Genomic DNA, 6,000 nt, shown 5'->3' with positions numbered 1-6,000 from the left:
CTCCTTTTCTTCCCAACAGATAAAATCAACAATTTCTCTGTTGTGAAAAAAAGCAATTAAATTTTTCGTTGACTCCGGCTGGGAATCGAACCCACGACCCTTGAATCTGCTTTCGGACGCCACTTTTTTTTTAATTCACTTTTATTAATTCAATCTTAAACCTATCTTAGAGCTAGACAAAAATTCATAAAACTAGCCTAATTATCCATAACTTACAACAAACTTAATGGTCCCATACGGACACTCTAAGTTAAACTATAACACTTAATACTAATGCCTTTCGGCCCTAAGATCTATTTTTCTTAAATTTATATTTTATTTATTTCTGTATTTATTAGAAAATTTTGAAATAAACTAATATCAAGATCCTTTTTTTTACTTAAAAACTACTTAAAATAAGGTCCTTAATATAAAACTTAAAACTAACTTAAGCTACCTATTCTACCTATAAAAACTACCTTTTCTACTTAAAACTAGAACAACCACAGCAGCAAATCTAACTATCTAACATTTTTGTTTTTCATATTTTGTTATCTTTTTTTTTATCAAATGAAAACACTTCTTCACTCGCTGAAAGTCAAAGAACGACTGACCAGAGAGAAAAAACTAATCGAGAGAGCCAAATTTCCTCGTCTCCGTCCCTTTGAAACCTCTTACTCTCATTTTTTATAGCGTGTTGAATTCGTATCGGTGTATACATGTTTTCACCTCGAAGAGTAGAGAGAATCGAGACATTTGATATTTCTTTCTCTCTCTGGTTTTCACAAATTAATTCTAGCAAACAATTTTCGTTTGTCAATAAATTACGGTAAACGTTAAAACGGAAGATTGTGGTGAATTTGTTTTTCTTTTCTCTTTCTTTGAGTTACAGATAGATGGCATTTACAACCAAAATCAGAAAAGATGTGTTCAGAAAGAGTGTATAACAAGGTTAAGGTTTTTTAGACTAGACTTTATTTGTTATGAACATGTACATGTTTTTTATAAATGTATGTTATGTTTATTTCAATAGTAATACCTTAACTTATAACTTAACTGCTGTCTTATCAAAAATATACTGCATTGAAATATTATTGCGGTATAAATCGATATTTTCTGGAACTTAGTGTTAACGTAACATTTATTTGTCATGAATTAGTCTTTCAGCTGTTTTATACACCAAAAAAATTAATAATGAAATTTGGCTGCGATAATAATTACTTGAACACAGCTTTTTCTATGTTTATAGTTATTCAGGTCTAGCCCTTAACTTATATTTGCATTTATTTATGAATAGCCTAAAAAGTTTAGCAAACATCTATGAATAACCCACAATGCACTTTCAAAACAAAATACACTTATAAAAATGATGCATAAGACTTAAATTTTGGTTGAAAAACAAATTTGTATATTCTCTTCACAAAACCACAGGCCTAGCGAGAATACAAATACTTTTACTTTTGTACAAAAGTACTTTTCGGCTTACATAATGTAGTTAAGCCTTTAAAAACAGCACATTAGCTAAGTGGAAAGCATAGCTTATCGCCAATTCACAAATCTTATGCGATGAAAATTGGCAACAGAAGTTCACGGTTTTTTATTTAGTCTCTCCTTAAATCACTTAAATCAAAGAGATGAGTATATAAAAATGTTTTCAATGTTTCTGCGTTGATTTATTTTAATGATCTTAACTCTCGTTGTCAATGTTCCAGCAACTCTCGCAGCCAAAACTAAATCGATGAACTTTGAAAATTAAACTAAATCTGATTTTTTGTTTGTTAGAATATAATAATTAATGCACAACACACGTCTGTTCAAGAAGAGATTTATTGAGAGAGTAAAACATAATGAAAATAGAATACATTAAGTTATTAAGAATACATTGAGATGTTCTGAGCAAAAGAATATTGGAATTGAAACAATGCAATAATTCAAATAGATTATGTTGCCATATTAAAATTTTACATAATTTTAACACTCCTTCTCAACTAAATGTATTTGAAAAAAAAAATATAAACAAAGTAAATAAAGATTAATATAATCCCATAGCTTGGGTAAATTTACAATGTTTGACTTTAGGCAAATTTTTTGTAAGAATATCTGACATCATTTCATTAGTATTAACATAATTTAATGTAATTTCATTGTTTTTATACAACTCACGAATATGATGATACTTGATGTCGATGTGTTTGCTGCGAGCATGATAAATAGGATTTTTTACCAAATGCTGAGCACTCTGGTTATCGCTGTTAAGAACCATCGGAGATTTGATACCAAAACCAATTTCGGTGATCAACTTTTTGATGTAAACAGCTTCCTTCGCTGCAGTCGAGAGTGCGACGTATTCTGCCTCTGTGCTGGAGAGTGCAACCAAATTTTGTTTTTTCGACTCCCACGAAAACACACTTCCTGCAGCGACAAAGGAACAGCCAGTATATGATTTTCTGTCGCTAGCATCGCCTCCCCAGTCTGCGTCGACAAAGCATTCAATAGGTTGTCCCGTCTTACTGTAATGCAGCTTCAGGTCAATTGTCTTTTTAAGATACCGTAGGATATGCCAAACACCAGCTTCGTGTTCGGAATGTGGATCCATATTGCGCTGAGACAGTTTACATACAGAATGAAGTATATCAGGTCGAGACGAAATTGCAAGGTACATGAGGGCACCAATGATGGATTGATACTCAGTTTGATTGACCCTTTTACAGCTTTCATTGGAACAATGGACTTGGAAACCTGCGTCCAATGGAGTTGATACTGGCCTGCAATTGTCCATACCATACTGATTCAGGAGGTTATTTATGTACTGCTGCTGACAAACAGTAACAGCACCAGTTTCCCCCTCGCGCTGTATTTCCATACCCAAGAAATATTCCAGCTTACCTCCATCTACGACTTCGAATTCATTCGATATTTGAGCTTTAATCGCAGTAAGCTCATGCAACTCTGAGCTAGCTAGAATGAGATCATCAACATATACACCGATAATATTAAAATTACCTTTATGATTTTTTGTGTACACACACGGCTCACTGACGCACGGTGAAAAACCAATCTTCTTCAGAACGGAATCTAACTTTTCGTTCCATTCTCGCCCACTCTGTTTTAGCCCATACAGTGCTTTGTTGAGTTTCAGTACTCTTTTTGGAAACTCTTTGTTGACAAACGGCTCCGGCTGCTTCATATAAACAGTGTCATGGAGATCACTGTTCAAGTACGCTGATGATACGTCCAATTGGTGTAGATGCAGATTATGTTCACAAGCCAATGCAATAATCATACGAATGGTTGCATACCTTACAACAGGTGAAAAGGTTTCAGTAAAATTAACACCAAACTGCTGGCTACAACCTTTTGCGACCAAACGTGATTTATACTTATGAATGCTACCATCGGCATTCCTCTTTATGTTGAACACCCATTTGCAGCCAACGAGTTTCTGCCCAGCTGGTAACTCAACTAACGACCATGTGCCATTCTTCACCAAACAGTCATACTCCTTCTGCATCGATGCTTGCCATTGCTTAGAATTCCTGCTACTTACAGCCTCTTCGACACTCTGTGGAATAAAAGCGTCATCTTCCTCCAACAGATTCAAGACATGACGTTCTTTTCTTGGACGCCCACGCCTTCCTGTACGTATGAGTCTAGGTCTGCCACTACAGAATTTGACAACTTTCTCACAGTCATCATTCGAACTGTCATCCTCCTGCTCACGTCTACGTTTTTCTGAACTTATTTCTTTTCGGCCAATATCCAGTTCATTTTTCGTACCCAAACATTCAACTTGACCAGCGTCATACGTAATTATGTCAAACACTGCATCTTTTTAACCGACATACGAATGTTCCATGAATATGACATCCCTGCTGACAATCACTCTTTTTGATGCGGGGTTATACAAGCGGTAAGCCTTGGATGTGTCGGAGTAGCCAACCATTATCAGCTCTTTACCTTTAGATTGAAATTTTTTACTTTGCGTTTTATCGACAGCAATGGCTAAACTACCAAAAACTTTAAGATGGGATACTGTTGGCTTTTTGCTAGTCCACACTTCATACGGAGTTTTATCAACAAGGGACTTTGTTGCAGATCGGTTTCGTAAGTATGCTGCAGCTGCGACTGCCTCCGCCCAAAAAGCTTCATCAAGTCCACTGTGCACAATCATGCTTCTGGCCATCTCGACCAAAGTTCGATTAGCGCGTTCAGCTACACCGTTCTGTTGAGGAGTATGTGGCACAGTCAGTTCACGCTTTATACCTTCTGCATCCAGAAATGTACCAAATTCCCTCGAAAGGTACTCGCCCCCATTGTCACTACGCAGAATTTTGACCTGCCTACCTGTCTGCTTCTCTACCAATGCCTTGAAAGACTTAAAAACGCCAAATACTTCATCTTTAGATTTGACAAAGTACACAAAAATGAAGCGAGACATATCATCAATAAATGTGACAAAATATCGAGAACCTCCAATCGATTTTTTGTTCATTGGACCACAGACATCGCTGTGCACAATCTCTAATAGATCTTGGGATCGGCTGGTTGTTGCACTTGGAAACGGCTTCACACATATTTTGCTCTTTGCACAAGTCACACACTCGTTCTTGTATGGCACATCTCTGATCTTAAGCCCATGCACTAATTTCTTGGCTGACATTTCTTTAAGGCTTTGGAAGTTCAAATGTCCGTATCGATTATGCCACTCGATTGCATCATCCATTTGGCCTTTAGCTATCATGAATTTATGCGAATCAGCCTTCAATAAAAACAATCCATCGCGCATAACTGCCTTCATGACGACATCACCATTGTGGTTTCTTATAATTGCAGACTCTCCATCAAAAACTACTGCTAGCCCATTATCAACTGCTCTGCTAACGGAGATAAAATTTCCCTGAATTGTTGGCACGGGTAGGACGTTTTTTAGCGTTACAGCTAGGTCGTTGCATGTAACAGAAACATCACCTCTACCTTCAGCTTCTATGAAATTATCTCCCGCTAACATAATTTTTTCTTTTCCCTCCCAATATGAAAGGAACAAATTGCGATCACAGCACAAATGGGACGTAGCTCCACTGTCAATACACCAAGAATCCTTATCTAATGTATTATTTGAAGCAGAAGCAAGAATTGAAAACGAGTGCTCATTTGCGTCTTTTTTTGGATCCTTACAATGAGAAGCAAAGTGACCCCGACGACCGCATCTATAACATTTGCCATTTACTCGTCTCTTTCCCCTACTGCCACCGCCGCTGCCGACCAAGCTACTTCCAAGACTAATATCGCTTTCACCACTATTTTTAAATTTGGAACACCTTTTAGCATTCACACGAGCAACAAATGCTTGTTGACTCTCTCCAGCCTCTGCTACCTTACCTCCTCTTTCTAGCCTTCTAGCTCCTTCCTCAAGCAATTTTACCTTGAGCACATTTAGAGCTGGAAGTGTATCACGTGTCTCGATGGCTACCACAAAACTCTCAAACGAATCTGGCAAACTAGAAAGCAAAATTATAACCATCATCTCCTCGGGCACAGTAACACTTATTTCAGCCAGCTTCTCTATCGTTTCAAAGAACTCATTAATGTGCTCAGACATGCTAACACCCTCAGACAAACTTAGGTGCATAAGCCTTTTAAACAACGAGATCTTACGCGCAGGACCACATGGTTGGTAAATTTCTTTTAATTTATTCCAAGCCATAGTTGAGGTTAAGCAGTGCCGCACGTGGTTTATTTGCGAAGGTTTTATACAAAGCATGATGCTTGCTAGAGCCTTCTCGTCTTTTGCATCAAACGCTGCAGATTCTGTCGCACTAGCAGCCTCACCTTTTATAAGTTTTCCACTTGTTATACCCCATAAGTCTGAATGTACCAAAACGCTCTTCATGTGAACCGACCACGATGCATAGTTAGAGTCGTCCAGTTTTTCAATGGAGTATAAACCAGCGGCACTCATTTCAATTTTGCAAAATTAATTAATACAAACAAAAAAAAATGCAAAAAATAATCAATTAATTA

This window comes from Eupeodes corollae, chromosome 2, assembly GCF_945859685.1.
Source record: "Eupeodes corollae chromosome 2, idEupCoro1.1, whole genome shotgun sequence".
NCBI classification, from domain to species: domain Eukaryota; kingdom Metazoa; phylum Arthropoda; class Insecta; order Diptera; family Syrphidae; genus Eupeodes; species Eupeodes corollae.
Note: the sequence above shows the minus strand (reverse complement) of the source record.